The sequence below is a fragment of the Lissotriton helveticus genome, chromosome 3_1 (assembly GCF_964261635.1).
Source record: "Lissotriton helveticus chromosome 3_1, aLisHel1.1, whole genome shotgun sequence".
In the NCBI taxonomy this organism is placed as follows: domain Eukaryota; kingdom Metazoa; phylum Chordata; class Amphibia; order Caudata; family Salamandridae; genus Lissotriton; species Lissotriton helveticus.
In genome coordinates, this window is record NC_136061.1 from 1077214313 (window position 1) to 1077232101 (window position 17789).

The following is a 17789-nucleotide window of genomic DNA, read 5'->3' on the forward strand; positions in this document are numbered from 1 at the left end:
TGCGTTTCTTTAGACGAGGTCAAAGGCACAGTTGTCTGTAAAAGAATAGACTTCATTCTCATTAAAGTATCAATTCGAATAGAAGAGATATTCAAATAAGGCCCTATTGCCGCCTCCATGTCTGGAGTGCTCTTTGGATACAATACTTGCATACAGCAAGTGACCATGGAACTAACGCTCACGAGATAGGCTTTTTCCTGGCCCCATGCCACAACAGCTGTGGTCATTTATTAGAATATAGCTCCCGTTAGAAAGCTCTTTAAAGAATGGCTCTATCTGTGTTGCAGGAGTGCCGTGCAGGTGACACGAAAGGTTATTCGAAGACCCTTCACAGGCCCCATGCAAGTTAATACCTTGACACAGAAGTGTACCGCTTAGTGATCGTTTACAATTTTTACCACTAAGAAATACATTCTTTTTCTTTTCACTGTAACATGTGTGTGTATAAGGTAATTTCCATGTTGACTTGATGTACCCTTTACCCAACCTTTCATACTGGCCCGCTGGTATATATTCTTGGCAATATTTGAATTGGAAAGTTGTTATCGGTATTGTAATTATTCCGTGTATTATCCATTCAATGACCGGTCTTTCTGACATTGTCAATGGTAATCTCTCAAGTTTTTCAATGCTCAGAATCATATAGTCTGCTCCTTTTTGTGCCAAACTGATTTGTTTATCAGTAAGGTTAAAGATAGAGAATAATGACGTTGTGTTGATTAAACGCCATGGTGCGTAGCCTGAACGCAGATTTTGCAACGTCCAGCCAAGCTGTACAATAGAACGTAATTGGGACTGACCATGTTGTAACATTAGTAAGTCCTGCTCTATTATATCAATAGCAGATGATACGATGCTGTCCAGTGATTATATTCTGGAGGACAGAGTCGTTCGTTAACCCATTATCCACAACAGAAAGTAATTTTTCCAAATTAATACGATCAATTTCTCATATTTTTTCTGCTGTTTCTATTTGCATTACTTTCCAAGCTTCGTTGTATGCAGCGTATATGCCGGCCGCTATGAAACGTTTTTGACGCTGTTTGCATGGTCCCAGGATGAAATCACGCAAGTCAGCACCGTCTTTAAGTAAAGTCAAGTGTTGCTTAATTTCAACCAGTGTGGATTTCTGTAGCCATTCGAGGCATAGTTTCCCTACACTGTATGTTGTAACTATCCCTGGATGTTGTCTCTGGGAGTATCTTGGGTCTGGCCTGTTCAGTTTTAACGGTATGTTACCTTTATAACGCAACTTTTACAACGCACTAGCATTACAACGAAACTTTTACAACGCAAAAACTATTACAACGCATGTATTTACAACGCATGTTTTTACAACGTAGGTACCTTTACAACGCATACCATTACAACGTAAGTATTGGTAAGTATATAATTATAATTAAATGTTATATGTTTGGGTTTTTTTAAGGGGTATTTTTAGGGTTCAGGGTCAGTTTTGGGTTTTTGGGTAAAAGGGTATTTTTAGGGTTCAGGGTAAGTTTTGGGTTTTTGAGTAAAGGGGTATTTTTAGGGTTCAGGGTTAGTTTTGGGTTTTTGGGTAAAGGGGTATTTTTAGGGTTCAGGGTCAGTTTTGGGTTTTTGGGTAAAGGGGTATTTTTAGGGTTCAGGGTCAGTTTTAAGTTTTTGGGTAAAGGGGTATTTTTAGGGTTCAGGGTAAGTTTGGGGTTTTTGGGTAAAGGGGTATTTTTAGGGTTCAGGGTCAGTTTTGGGTTTTTGGGGAAAGGGGTATTTTTAGGGTTCAGGGTCAGTTTTGGGTTTTTGGGTAAAGGGGCATTTTTAGGGTTCAGGGTCAGTTTTAGGTTTTTGGGTAAAGGGGTATTTTTAGGGTTCAGGGTCAGTTTTGGGTTTTTGGGTAAAGGGGTATTTTTAGGGTTCAGGGGCAGTTTTGCGTATTTGGGTAAAGGGGTATTTTTAGGGTTCAGGGTCAGTTTTGGGTTTTTGGGTAAAGGGGTATTTTTAGGGTTCAGGGTAAGTTTTGGGTTTTTGGGTAAAGGGGTATTTTTAGGGTTCAGGGTCAGTTTTAGGTTTTTGGGTAAAGGGGTATTTTTAGAGTTTAGGGTCAGTTTTAGGTTTTTGGGTAAAGGGGTATTTTTAGGGTTCAGGGTCAGTTTTGGGTTTTTGGGTAAAGGGGTATTTTTAGGGTTCAGGGTCAGTTTTGGGTTTTTGGGTTACAGGGGTACAGGGTAAAAATAAAGTAAAATTCATTTTAAATTAAATTAATTAAATTAAATTAAATTACATTACATTAAATTATATTAATTTCAATTAATTTACAATTAAAAAATTAATATATACTTACCAATACTTACGTTGTAATGGTATGCGTTGTAAAGGTACCTGCGTTGTAAAAACATGCGTTGTAAATACATGCGTTGTAATAGTATTTGCGTTGTAAAAATTCCGTTGTAAAGGTATGCGTTGTAAAAGTATGCGTTATAACGTCATACATCCAGTTTTAACCCCTGTATTTGGTTCAGGAGTCTATCTTGACAGTTATTTGTGTCTGTGGGCCAGATCAACCATTTTTTCCAATCAGGATGTGTTCTGTTTTGGTATAAAATATGGGATACGTCTATCTCCATATCAGTAGTGCTATTACTATCAGGTATGGGCTTTGGAATAGACGGTTTGTTTAAGTCTTTAATTTTGGCTAGGCCAAGACAAGTTGTCTGTTGATTGGTGTCATTCAAGAATATTATTTGTTCTGGGATCATGCAGGCTCTAAACAATGCTTCTAAACCTTGGACCTGCCATTCTTTTGTACCCCAGATGGTTTTTGTTTCAATTTTGTTTTTCCAGAATTCAAAACCAAATGTAATCATTTTTTCATAAAATGTTTCAGAATAGATTAATTTAGTATTTGTCAGCATTGTTTTCATTCCTGTCTTATTTAACATTTTAAAATAAAACGTTTCTGCATCACTTGTGTTAAACCCTGAGAAGTATGGGAATTTCTCATAAAACGTTTTAGAGCTGCTTTTAGGCGGTGTTGCACAATGTTCCCATTGGTTATAATTAAAAACATTTCTAGGTTGAGCAGATTTATGCAAATAGTGATGACCAAAATGATTGTAGCAATACACTTCTTCATAATTTCATGAACCCTGTAAATAATCATGTTCTGTGAATTTGGCTGACATTACTAAATCTGACATCATGTTATTAATATTTTCAAAGTCCCAATCATCAGAAAAAGTACTTGGTGTTACAAAGTCACTTAATGAAACCTTGAACTGATGTGGATATTTCAAGAGCTCAATCGGGCCAAAAATGTCAAATTCAGTTCTGTCCCATGCTACCCCACCGGGTATTTGATTGGCTGTCACGTTCAATGATGATAGTTCTCTTTTCTCGATGTGAGATGACTTGTGAGGCTTTAGGACCAAGTTGATGTTCTGACTTGCTGTGTCCATTGTACTGTATTTTCCTTCAATGAATTTTCCCAAACAAAGAACCATGATGAGCTAAAGCAGGAGGAAAAGTACACCTAACACAATCCAAAATTCAATCCATGGAGAAATCAGATATGTTTCTTTGAGTTGATGAAAGAATTCAGTTACTTTGTCTTTGAAAGTTTTTGTTGCTGGCGTTTCTTCAGGTTCGCTTGGATCTTCAGAAAGGTCATCGAAATTGATGAAGTAGCAAGATGCAGTTCTGTCAATTGTTGGAATTGCTTCTGGATTTTCTTTAGCTTTTGGAATTGTCTTTGTTTCATTAGCATAGTCTGAGGCTACATCGTTGTAGACAGGTGTTTCTTGACGAACTGTTGCAATTTGGGTTTCAAGATGCACAAGTTCCATGGCATTGTTGCATAGTCCTTTTTTATTCACTGCAGGTTTATCGAATGTGATTAGTCTCTCAGTTTGAACCTCTTGTATTGTAGCAAATTTTGGTACTCTGCTATTTCTTGGGAGTCCACTGGGCCTACTACTTATTATTGGCCACATGATTGTGGTTTTACCAGGTCGATGGATACAACTCGGTTCTCCTTTTTACCAGCAAGGGGCGGTAGTACAACTGATCTTGTTCCGCTGACAGCTAAGACAGGTACTGCTTTTCTGTAAGAAGGCCCAAATTCCTTCTTTACCGCGATCTTCTCTCTGACGAGATCCCCAATCTTTGGAATCCAGACAGGTCTTGCTGGGACAGGTGGTTTTTCTTCAGTGGTTGTTGGCTGTTGCTTTAACTTTATGTTGCTCAGGTTTCTTCTTGTTTCATTTAAGTCCTGTAAAACAGCCAAACGGTCTTTGATATCAAAGCATTTTTCTTCTACCACTGAAGTGTGACTATCGAGGTCCTGAATATACTTTCTAGTACCGAACAATAGTTCGTACGGACTGAGACCTTTTAGAGAATTTCTTGGCAGATTATTAAGACTACGTTGGACACTTGTTAAATGTTGGACCCACCCATCACCCGAACCTAATACCCTCGCCGTTATAGATTGCTTTATGTCCCGGTTTTTTCTTTCCACTACCGCATTTCCCTCAGGATGGAAGGGACAAGAGTACCGCAATGCAATGCCCATGCTGGTCATGGCCTCCTTATAAACCCGAGAGCTAAAAGCAGGACCCTGGTCAGAATGTAGCATGCCAACTGCGTATGTGCCGATGAAGACTCGCAAATCTTTTATAACAGTTCTGGTGTCAGCCGAGCGCTGGTGTCTACATTTTAAGTGAATCAAGTCTTAAACATAAATGGGACGCATTTCTCCTACTGGAGTTTTGTGTATAGATAGCCTTATGCTTTCTAAAAGAAGGGTCCTGGCATTACTCCGGTCGGTTCGCGACTGCGATCTCTGTTGCAGTCTTGACAGCCCTATGCAAATTTGTAATGTTGCAGGCTCATCCCTGGCCACCAGTATTCTGATCGTAATTCTTTCTGAGATTCCCTGATCTCTCGGTGCCTTAGACCCAATCCCATGTGTGCGTCTGCTATTAAAAAGACTCTCCTGTTCGTGTTTGGAATTACTCTGTCCCCCACTCCAGGGATTTGAGCAAAAGGAACAGAGTTTGCATCTATTATGTATGTATAATTGAGTGGATAGTTCAGAGGTAATGCTGCATAGTCGCTTTTTAAAGACGCTTTTACCGCCAGCATTGTTTCTCCGCCTATGTATTTTTCTGAACGCTTTTTTGTGGCTACGGAAGCCGGTTGAACCGCTTCCGCTGTGGCTCTGAGAGTCAATGAATTCCCTGCAACGTGAACGCCATCACGTTGATGACTCAGTGTATGTATCACGTGAGTCTTTCGTAGTTCTTTCTGTAAAAGAACTACTTGTTCCCAGAGCTTTTTATGCTTTATTGTGGCACCTGTGTCATCTTTGTAATCGTTTTGAACCCAGTTCTGCAAGTCATTGTTGTAAGTTTTGATGCAGAAATGCGAATCGCACACTATTAGTGTGGGGAATTCGTGATCGGCATTTTCGAGCGCCATCTTTAAAGATCTTATTTCAGCTCGCTGAGTTGAACAGTTTCTGCGTGATTCAGTATTGGTAATTACTGGTCTGAATTTACCAAAGCGCCAGCGACCTTTAACAATCGCGCACGCTGCGTTGTAGGATTTTTTCTCTACATTGTAGTGTTGTGCAAAGCTGTCCATGTAGATTACACATGTGTATTGTTCGAGAGGCAGAATTTCGATTGGCAGAGGATATTCTTCTTCATATTCTAGAGTTTCTAGTTTTTTCATTTTCGGGTCAAAATAGTATTTCACGTCTTTTGCAGCAAGAGAATTTTCCCATTGTATCCATTTTGGATCTAATGCCACGGCAGTCAAATTGCGTGGGCTTGTTAATGCCTCAAGGGCTGATTCTGCTGTTAAAACAGTTATCCTTCTTCCTTGGGCTTGGGCTCTTTCTCGTGCTACAGCAGTTTGAACCGCTATTAGAATTTTTTCAGTAGAACTGAATTTCATTTCAGCTTGTGTGTATAAATGTGATTTGTAAGCTATTGGTAACGTTTCTCCCTCATTAGAGGTTAGGTACGTGAATCCGCATCTTCCTGGGATGACTCGGATTACAAGGTTGCGTATGTTTTCGCGAGTTTGCAATTTTGTTTTAGTTAACATGTCTGTTTGCAATGATCTTAAAATTTCTGTGTGTTTCTGAGTCCAATTTATTGGTTTGAAATCAGGTTTTATTAATTCATAGAGTGGTTTAACCCTCTCCGCATAATTTAGAATGTATGTTCTTTCGAAATTCAGGAAACCTAGTATTGATTGTAAGTTCTTCAGCGTTTTAGGTGCTTGGAGTACAGCACACTTCTCTAAGAAGTTGTCTGCTAGGCTTTTGCCTTCACTTGATAATTCATATCCTAAAAACAGGACAGTTAGATGGGCAATTTGTGACTTTTTAAAGTTGAATTTGTAACCCTCAGCTGCGAAACCAAGTATTATGGTGTTCACTCTTTTCAAGTGAGTCTCCAGGTCATCATCTGTTAGATAGATGTCACCGACATAAGATTTTTTTTTTTTGTAAATTGTTTTTATTGTTGCATCAGAGATCATGGGTACAGAGTGGATCAACTGCTGGCGAGGCATCAACATTCAGCCACGGTCAGCCATTCTCACAACATTTCTGTATATTAACAGGTGTAAGTAGGTACTTCCTCCATTGAACAGTACAGATCAATCAAACATGTCATCAGGTTGGGATACAATGAGAGTGCTCCGTAAGGGAGACGGAGAATAACATGGGGCATGAGAATTCCCATCTCGAGGGTGTAGGATCTGGGTCTGTACAGTCCGCATAGCGGTGTTACCAAGTAACAGGGGGGGACAGAACTGTGGGGGGGGAAGCATATAGGCGCTAGCAAGATCAAGGTAAGAGAAGACAGGTGTCGGGTGTCGAGAGGCAAGGGGTTCCCCCAGTATGTACTCGCAGTGTGGTAAGGCGGTCGGGGGGGCGGAGGCATCCCACGTATGTGGAATGCAGGGACGTGTGACATGGTAGCGGGGCGCAGACGAGGAGGTGTGAAGCACCGGGATTCGACACTGGGATGACTGGCTACAGTCAAAGACTATGGGCTCTCTCGGGCGGGGGAGGGGGTGTGTGGGTGGGTCTTCTGTGTGCAGGGACTGTCGGAAGTTATGAAGGAGCATGGCCCATTCCATAGAAATGGGATTTTTACGCGCCCCCCTGGCCTCTTCCTCCCTAAGAGCATCCTCTTCCGCCGCCGCCCACTTACAGACCGCTCCCGTCCAGGCCGTTAAGGGGGGACCCTCCGGGGACCGCCAGTGCATGGCTATGCATATTTTCGCCAGTAGCAGCGCTAGGGACTCAAAGCGTCTATGTACCGGTACTTGTTTAGGGACGTGAAAAATGCCTAGCGCGCTGGATTCCCAGGAGGCTAGCGTTGTAAGGCCTGTGAGAGCCGTCAGTGTGTCGTGCACCGTTTGCCATAGGGAGTGGAGGTCGGGACAGCTCCAGAACATATGGCAAAAATCTGCATCGGGGGAGCGGCATCTAGGGCATAGGAATTGTATTGACGGGTAATACTTTTGCAGTCGTGCCGGAGTGAGGTATGCTCTGTGTAGTATATAGTATTGAATGTTTTTGAAGCGGGCATTCCTAGAGACATGTTTCGGGGCCTCAAGTGCTCTGGTCCATTCCGAGTCGTGTAGTGCGCGCCCGATATCTTCCTCCCATTTGGCCCGTAGGGCCGTCAGGGGAGTGTACGAGAGTTCCCGGATCGATTTATACAGCCAGGTGACCAAGTGGCGTCCCACTCCCATATGTAGTATAGTGTGTATCACTGGATGCGTGTCAGGTTCGCCGGCCTGGAGGTTATAGTAGGGACGGAATCGCTCGAGCAACTGTCGGTGTCTGAGGAACTGACCTGGGGGGAGTTCAAACTCAACAACCAGTCGGTCGATTGGTTTCAACTGACCTTCTTCAAAGAGCGACTCCATATCCATGATGGCACAGTGTGTCCATGCAGCTAGCATTGGGGCCGTGAAATAGGAGTCCAGTCTGGGGCAGCCTATCAGAGGCAGTAGCGGGGAGTATGGGGGTCTACCGGGGGACATCCGGTGGATCCGCATCATGCACTGGCGCGCCACCGCGACTTGAAGGGGATATGTTCGCCGAGGCTTAGTGCCCGGGAGGAGAAGACGGGTGAGTTCCGGGGTCGTGACTCTGCCAGTCGGGGTAAAAGTCTCCTGGGTGTATCGATCCGCCGTCCAATACGACAGCCATTGGAGCTGCGCCGCCAGGAAATAGGATTCGAAGGAAGGAGCTCCGAGCCCGCCGTGTGTTGTGGGGAGTTGGAGGGTTTTCAGGGCCACCCTGCGTCGACCTGCGCCCCATATAAGGGTGCCCAGGAGAGAGTTGAGGTCCTGGAAGAAGGACCTGGGCGGTACCACCGGTAGATTAGAGAAGTGGTAGAGGAGTCGGGGAAGCATCACCATTTTAGCCAGGGCGATCCGCCCTATTGGGGCTAGTGGGAGCTTATTCCAGAAGGCAACGGTCGGGCGTAGGCCAGCGAGCGTTTTACGGTGATTACCCTCAAAGATGTCTGCCGGAGAGTGGTACAGGTGGACACCGAGGTACTGGGGGGCTTCCGCAGACCATGAGAGTCTATGGGTCCCTAGCCCAACGTCCCGGGGGTAAGCTTGGGTGGAGGGGATAGATCGTGGACTTGTCCCAGTTCACCCGGAGCCCCGAGGCGTCTGCAAATTCAGCAAGCGCTACCCCTATGGAGGTTAGGTCAGTCTCGATGTCCCGGACGTATATGAGGAGGTCATCTGCGTACATAGAGACGCAATGTGTACCGTCCGCGAGCGGGATGCCCCAATGCATTCCCTCCTGGCGTAGTCTAACCGCCAGCGGTTCGACGGCCAGGGCAAATAAAAGAGGCGACAGGGGGCTCGTTGAACCTCAAACGCTGATGAGATGTATTTCCCGATCCGTACCCGCGTTGTCAGATCGGTGTACAGAAGGTGTGTGTACGCCAAGAGCGTCGAGCCAACGTTGTGGCGACGTTGGACCGAGAAGAGGAATGGCCAGGTGAGGGTGTCGAATTCCTTCTCCAAATCCATAATGAGGCAGGTGGCGCGGGGGAACCTGTCTCGCACCTGATCCTGGAAATGGAAGATTCAGCGAAGGTTCTGTGAGGTGTTCCTTCCCGGAACAAAGCCACATTGATCAGGGTGGACTAGTGGGCGTATGACCTGGGCATATCTATCAGCTAGGATCTTCCCGAGAATCTTACAGTCCACCGACAGGAGCGTGATAGGGCGGTACGATCCCATGTGGAGTGGGTCCCTGTGGGGTTTGGGAAAGGTAACAATCACGGATTCTCGCAGTGACTGGGGTAGTATTCCCAGACTAAGGGATGCCTCGAATATCCGAGCCAACCGGGGGACCACCAGAGGAGAAAACGTCAAGTAGTATTCCAGTGGGAATCCGTCAAGTCCCGGTGCTTTATTCCGAGACAGGGCGCGCAGCGCTTGGGTGATATCTGAGGGTGTTATCTTAGTGTCCAGTGCACGCCTATCAGCGTCTGATATCGTGGGCAACGTCAGTGGTTCCAGGAAACGGTCCACGTATGATGGACAGTACTGGGTCGGGGCTCCATATACCCGTGCGTAATAGCGTTGGAACGCCAGGAGGATCTCGGCTTGGGATCGCACACGCACGCCCTCAGGGTTGATAATGTCCGTGATCGTTTGATTTCGGTGTCCTGCCTCGCCATCCAGGCGAGCAACGCTCCCGTTTTGTCCCTGTCCTTATGAACTCTGGAGGCATAGGCCCTAAAATTGTATTTTCGAAGGTCAGCACAGGCAGTCTGATATAGTGCCTTCGCCTCGGCCGTGCACACGGCGTGTTCCTCCGAGTCATCGGTATGTTTAGTGAGTGCAGCTAAACGCTGTTCCGAGGTTAGGAGTGTCTGTTCCAATGTGCGGCGAACCCCTGCGATCTGTTTGATGCATTCCCCCCGTGCCACCACTTTAAATGCATCCCACTCCACTAGTGCCGACGATGCCGTGTTCGTGTTGTGTGCAAAGTAATCTTGTATGCTGGTATTGTGTGTGTCCCTAAACACCGGGTCCGACAGGCAGTCTCTAGGGAGACGCCAAGTGGGGACTGTTGGGTGTGGGGGGCGCCAGGTCAATCGCAAGATGTGGGCAACGGCGTCATGATCCGAGAGGATCCGACCTAGGTAGTCTGAAGATGTTACCTTAGAGAGGATAGGTGCAGAGCATAAGAACCTGTCCAGGCGGACCCGGAGGTTGTGAGGTATCGAATGGAACGAGTAAATGCGAGCTAGTGGATGTAAGTGCCGCCATGTGTCAGTGAGCACCCAGTGTGTGGTCCAAGCTCTAAAGAGTTCTGCTTGCCGAGGGACTGGGGAGTGTGCGGGGGGGGTGTGATCGGTCCAGAGCGGGATCTAGTGTGCAATTGTAGTCACCCCCTAACACCCAGGGAACTGTAGTGAACTGGGCTAAGACTCCTGTGAGGTGGTCCCAAAATTTGTCCTGCTCTGAATTAGGGGCGTTAATGCTGCCTAGGTGGATCCCTTGTCCGTCTAAAATTCCCTCTAGAAGTGCATATCTGCCCCCCCCGTCTACCACCCGCCTGAGCACTCGGAAGGGGGTACCTGGTCTAACCCAAATTAAGGCGCCACGTGCAAACGCCGAGTATTGCGTGGCACAAAAGGTCCCCCGCCATTTGGCCTGTAACCGGCCTAGTTCGGTAGTGGTAACATGTGTCTCTGTCATCGACATAAGATAATGCTTCATCATCATATATTTGTAGTAACTCTGTTACTCTTGCTGAAAATAATCCTGGGCTATTCTTGAATCCCTGTGGGAGTCGACAGAAGTGTTTTTGCGACCCCATTATTGAGAAAACGGTCAAATACCTACTTTCAGGTGCAATGTTTTCACAAAAGAATCCATTAGAGATGTCTAATGTCGTTTTGTATTTTTTGCGCATGATGTTATTCATCAGTGCTGCACTGTGTGAGTTTTGTACTGCAAATGTTTTGCAACATGAGTTAAGGTGTCTGTAGTCCAAAAATAGACGATATGAATCGTCTGGCTTGGAGACAGGAAACAAAGGATTGTTCATTTGTGAGGTGCATGTTTCAATCACCCCCTGATATTCAAGTTGATCTAAGATCTCCCTGACTTGCTTTTTAGCTTCTTTTTTAACTGGGTACTGCCTTTGTGCAGTGGGTTGACTTTTTAACTGGATTTTGTAGTGAGGAGAGTCCTCATCCCATCCTACATGATTTTTATATAATACATGAGCTTGGGCCACTGCCCATTTTCTTGCTAATGTATATTTTTTATGAATTGGAATATGATTTGAGAAGGCAGGCATAATCATTTCTTTGCCATGAGGGCACTCACTGACAAACTCTGGTGGCCAGTCTTTTTCAGTTAAAAGAATGTCATAGCCCTTCGAAAGGTTATCCCAAAAGAGACCCCTTACTTTCCTAGTCTTGTCCCCCTCTATACGCAGTGTTATTTTGTATATTTTATGAGGTTTGCTAACTCTGGTATCTGCAGTTTCCACCTGAATGTATTCATTCGTGTCCACTGTCTCCAGAAGATTCATCAGGATCTTGCGAGCTATGGTCACTTCTGCTACGCTGTCTAGCATTGTCTGGGCCCACTCTCCGTTTTTCAGTTGTGTCCTCAGTATCCTCGGCATGTTTAATTATTTTAATACTGGCTACCTTCTTTCTTGGAAATTGTAATTTTTTACTTTGATGAGCAGGTTCCTTGTCTTTGGACTTGAGGTGCTTTGCCTTGTGTTCTGACCGTCCTCTTCTTTCCGATTTCTGTGAGGAAGTCTGAAAAGATCGAGAGGGACGTGTATCAATATCTTGATATCAATCATGTTTTTTCAGATTATCCCTATTTCTAAGGTTGTATCTTTTCTCAGAGGACTCCCTCTGGGGAGACTTGTTTCCTCGGTCCGGAGATCTTTCTCTCCATTGAGGAGACCTTCCTCTGGACTGGAATCGTTTTTCTTTGGGAGTGGATTGTTTATTTCCATCCCAACTCTTTTTTGGAGTGTTTAGATTATTTTTAATAAAAGATTTTTCAGGATTTTCAGTTAGTTGGGGTTTTACTGGTTTCCCACCCAAACTATCTCTACCTAGTTCTTCATAGGATTTCTCTATGATTCTGGCAAGTTCAAAAGGTTGTTCTGCTATATCTGTTTCTTTCACTTTCTGGCGGATCGCCACAGATGCTGCTTCTTCTTTTATGTTGGCTAATAATATAGCCGAGACCTGCTTGAAGTCTTTCAGTAATTTCATACCCAAAGTTAAAGCAGGTTCTGGACCGTATTCATTTTGAATCTGTCTTAATACATTTGGTATTACCGCCATGGACGGAAAACCATGTGTTTTTGTGTAGATGGAAGCAAAGACTGTGCCCCAAGTGTCACAGTCCTCCACATGTGGAGCGATCCCCATTGGAAGACAGATAGTCAGAATTCTGTGTTTCTCAGTAGGTGTAGTATCAGGAAATACTGCCTCTATCTGAGTGATTTTTTGTGCTAACCAGAATGGAATTTGTTCCCGTTTTGAGGGTATTTTACCAAGACATGATTGTATGTTCTGTGGTGTTATTTTGTTTGTGTTCCCCTGATGAGGGGTGGTCTGTGGAATTATTATTGCTGGTTGGACTGTTGAAGTCCGCATAACATATTGGACCAATTGTCTGTGTATTTTAATTAACAGTTTTAGTTGAGCTAAGAGCTCTCGGTCTGACATTTTTTCAATGTCTGGATGTGCTGTGTAGCTGGCTAGAACCGGCCACGTTGCTCCTGGTCTACCTAGTGGACCGAGACTGATGATGTGATTTTTATGTTTTAGGGCGCTTTTAAACCAGAGCAGGTGCTCTTGGTAATTTAATGGGATTTCAACCTCCTCGAAAGGAGGGTATTCATCCGGAGGTTCCTCTATTTTGTAATAGTGGAATTCTTTTGTTACAGCGTTTGCTGCTGGAAAGTGTATCCATGAATAGAATACCTCTGTCTGCCGATATTCATGGGCCTCTACCACGAATATGACTGTACCACCTTGTGATGACAGTCCATTTTCTATAAGTTTAATAGTTATAGTTCTTCTTATATTTGCCGGAATGATTATAGCATTCGGGTCATTCTGTTGGAGATTCGTGTCATCTAACAGTTGAGACGCTTCCGGCATTTTACTGACAGAAAGTTTTTGTTGCAGAGCAAGTTTCAAGGAAACAAAGATTAGGTGCACAATATTTTGGAACACTGTATCCTTCAACGTTGACTAAACCAAAAACTATACATAGGAATCTCTTCCTACTAAGTTCCGGCGGATTTTAACCTTTCACCCACTCCAGACGTCTTTTGGAGTTTTTACGGGAAAAAGGGTCTGTGTGAAAAAGCACGACTCAGTTACTGTAATGCCTTGCATTAGATTATCGCCTTACCAAACGTTGGGCGCCATGTAGTGTAGTTCCTATATTCCCAATAGGCTCTGCGCATTGGAATAATATAAACAGCAGTGTAGACGTAGGACTGAGGTCGACTAGGTCTCTACTGACTATATTAGACTTAATTAGTTTTGCCAGCTAGCTCAGAGGTCACTAGAAACTTTCTCGAATAAACAAGGAGGAGTTTAACTTCCCTGGATAGACAAAAAGGGATTAGCCTCTGACAACCATAAACATGACAACTTTGCTCCCTCAGAATAAAGAGTATATCTCTAGAGTCGTGTGAAAACAATAGACAGCTATTTTACTCAGTCAATCGTGCATACTTAGTTTCACCAGAGTGCAGAGAATAGAGAGACGGGCGTTTTCAATAAAAGGTGTTATTTATTGAGCAGTCTTCTTTCTCATGCAAGAGAAATGAATTGCCATAATTGCAATACTTAATATGAAGTAAAGTGCGTACAGTAAAAGTAGTATTATGAAATAATACTGTAAAAGCATTGATATGGTTTCTTAGCCATATGATACTTTAAAATGGATAAAATATATACATACATAAAACATTAACTAACGTACTCAACTGGTGCTTCTAGTCTATGCCTACCCTGTTGTCGCTGATCTAAGCCTAATACGTGGGAAGGAGTAAGTAAGTAGCAGTTTAAGTTAAGTTGGTTTTTGCCAAGGAATCTGAATCAAGAATTCTCTTAAGGGTTTAGTCAGCTCCGTACCTGGGTAATAGAAAGCAGGAGGTCTGGCATCTCTCTCTCAGGACTCGATATCCCAGGAACCCGCAAGGGTGGCTGGAAACACCGGAGCTGGATTTTCTCGGCTGGAGAAAAAGACAGCGTCTTTCTCAGTGCGTCAAAAGGGAGGGGCGGCGTCCGTGGGCTCTCGCATCAGCTGGGCACTTGGGCAAGTAGATAGCTGCTCTGCTCCAAACCACCGTGTGTTTGCTTAAGGCAACGTTGGTATATTTATACCTGAAAGGTGCCGGGTTTGACGTAAGGTTGGACATAAGACGCCAATAAAGATGTCACTAAGAACGGGCCATTCTTTCAGTGCTCGCAGGAGTTCTAGGACAAATCAAAACAAAAGCATGGGGATTTCACAGGTTGCTGGAGGTTTGTTTTGTTTAAAGAACTCGTTGTACTCTCTAGGAGTTTGGGGAAGTAGCCTTGCTTAATTTGGACTGCATGGGCTACGACTAAATATGGATATGATTCTTATGCCTTTATTAGGATATTATTTATTATAACCACATAAGGGCATAAATCAGGAATATCGAATTAGGGTCCTAGATAGAAACACAACACGTTCTTTAGCCCACTCTGCCACCCCAGTTCAGACATGGCCATATGCAAATCAGTCCGACCCTGTGCCTCATGGGAACAGTCCAGCCCGAACTGCCAAGCAATGCCTTCCCTGGACCAGAAACAAGCTTCCGAGGACCGGTTTCTGGCATTTGAGCCGTCTTCAGCCCGGATTGCTTGAATCCAGTGGCAAAGTGAGCAAGGGACGCTTTATCTGGGTACCTGTCTGAAACATAACACCCACTCCTCATGCAACTGGATGACATACTACAAAGGTCTAATAATGTATTTTTAAAAGATTTGCAGGCAACTAACAAGTCTATTAGAAAAAGAAAAATGCAAAAATATGCTAAAACTTCTATCAGAAGCCATAGAAGTCAATTAAAGTATATTCGTATATACAGTCCAAACCACTATGAGTGCCTGAAAGCCATGCTTTTCAGCAAGAGAAGATTAAAAGTGTTTTTGTTTTGAAAAAGGCCACATTTTTCCCAGCATACGATGAGCCAAATGTTTATGTGTCCTGTGTGGGTCTGCCCTGTTCCCATGATGCACTGGGCCAGGGACAGACTAATTTGCATATAGCCGAGTTCTGAACTGGGATGGTGCAGTGAGCTAAAAAACGGTGATGGATCAAGCCCTGATCTGTTGACTGGGTAGGAGTGTTCTGATTAATTCAGATACTCTGTCCATCACCACCCCTTTTTTGAAATATTTTGGCCACCACAAGTGTGGAAGGGTATACTCAGATGTGAGTCCCTTGCTCACTGCACCATCAGGATTCAAGCAAGCCGGGCTGAAGACGGCTGTAATGCCAGAAACCGGTCCCCGGAAGCTTGTTTCCTTTCCAGTGAAGAATTGGCTTGGTAGTTTGGTCTGCCCTGTTCCCATGATGCACTGGGCCAGGGACAGACTAATTTGCATATAGCCGGATTCTGAACTGGGATGGTGCAGTGAGCTAAAAAACGGTGATGGATCAAGCCCTGATCTGTTGACTGGGTTGGAGTGTTCTGATTAACTCAGATACTCTGTCCATCACCACCCCCTTTTTGAAATATTTTGGCCACCACAAGTGTGGAAGGGTATACTCAGATGTGAGTCCCTTGCTCACTGCACCATCAGGATTCAAGCAAGCCGGGCCGAAGACGGCTGTAATGCCAGAAACCGGTCCCCAGAAGCTTGTTTCCTTTCCAGTGAAGAATTGGCTTCGTAGTTTGGTCTGCCCTGTTCCCATGATGCACTGGGCCAGGGACAGACTAATTTGCATATAGCCGGGTTCTGAACTGGGATGGTGCAGTGAGCTAAAAAACGGTGATGGATCAAGCCCTGATCTGTTGACTGGGTAGGAGTGTTCTGATTAACTCAGATACTCTGTCCATCACCACCCCCTTTTTGAAATATTTTGGCCACCACAAGTGTGGAAGGGTATACTCAGATGTGAGTCCCTTGCTCACTGCACCATCAGGATTCAAGCAAGCCGGGCCGAAGACGGCTGTAATGCCAGAAACCGGTCCCCGGAAGCTTGTTTCCTTTCCAGTGAAGAATTGGCTTGGTAGTTTGGTCTGCCCTGTTCCCATGATGCACTGGGCCAGGGACAGACTAATTTGCATATAGCCGGGTTCTGAACTGGGATGGTGCAGTGAGCTAAAAAACGGTGATGGATCAAGCCCTGATCTGTTGACTGGGTAGGAGTGTTCTGATTAACTCAGATACTCTGTCCATCACCACCCTCTTTTTGAAATATTTTGGCCACCACAAGTGTGGAAGGGTATACTCAGATGTGAGTCCCTTGCTCAGTGCACCATCAGGATTCAAGCAAGCCGGGCCGAAGACGGCTGTAATGCCAGAAACCGGTCCCCGGAAGCTTGTTTCCTTTCCAGTGAAGAATTGGCTTGGTAGTTTGGTCTGCCCTGTTCCCATGATGCACTGGGCCAGGGACAGACTAATTTGCATATAGCCGGGTTCTGAACTGGGATGGTGCAGTGAGCTAAAAAACGGTGATGGATCAAGCCCTGATCTGTTGACTGGGTAGGAGTGTTCTGATTAACTCAGATACTCTGTCCATCACCACCCCCTTTTTGAAATATTTTGGCCACCACAAGTGTGGAAGGGTATACTCAGATGTGAGTCCCTTGCTCACTGCACCATCAGGATTCAAGCAAGCCGGGCCGAAGATGGCTGTAATGCCAGAAACCGGTCCCCGGAAGCTTGTTTCCTTTCCAGTGAAGAATTGGCTTGGTAGTTTGGTCTGACCTGTTCCCATGATGCACTGGGCCAGGGACAGACTAATTTGCATATAGCCGGGTTCTGAACTGGGATGGTGCAGTGAGCTAAAAAACGGTGATGGATCAAGCCCTGATCTGTTGACTGGGTAGGAGTGTTCTGATTAACTCAGATACTCTGTCCATCACCACCCCCTTTTTGAAATATTTTGGCCACCACAAGTGTGGAAGGGTATACTCAGATGTGAGTCCCTTGCTCACTGCACCATCAGGATTCAAGCAAGCCGGGCCGAAGACGGCTGTAATGCCAGAAACCGGTCCCCGGAAGCTTGTTTCCTTTCCAGTGAATAATTGGTTTGGTAGTTTGGTCTGCCCTGTTCCCAGGATGCACTGGGCCAGGGCCAGACTAATTTGCATAAAGCCGGGTTCTGAACTGGGATGGTGCAGTGAGCTAAAAAACGGTGATAGATCAAGCCCTGATCTGTTGACTGGGTAGGAGTGTTCTGATTAACTCAGATACTCTGTCCATCACCACCCCCTTTTTGAAATATTTTGGCCACCACAAGTGTGGAAGGGTATACTCAGATGTGAGTCCCTTGCTCACTGCACCATCAGGATTCAAGCAAGCCGGGCCGAAGACGGCTGTAATGCCAGAAACCGGTCCCCGGAAGCTTGTTTCCTTTCCAGTGAAGAATTGGCTTGGTAGTTTGGTCTGCCCTGTTCCCATGATGCACTGGGCCAGGGACAGACTAATTTGCATATAGCCGGGTTCAGAACTGGGATGGTGCAGTGAGCTAAAAAACGG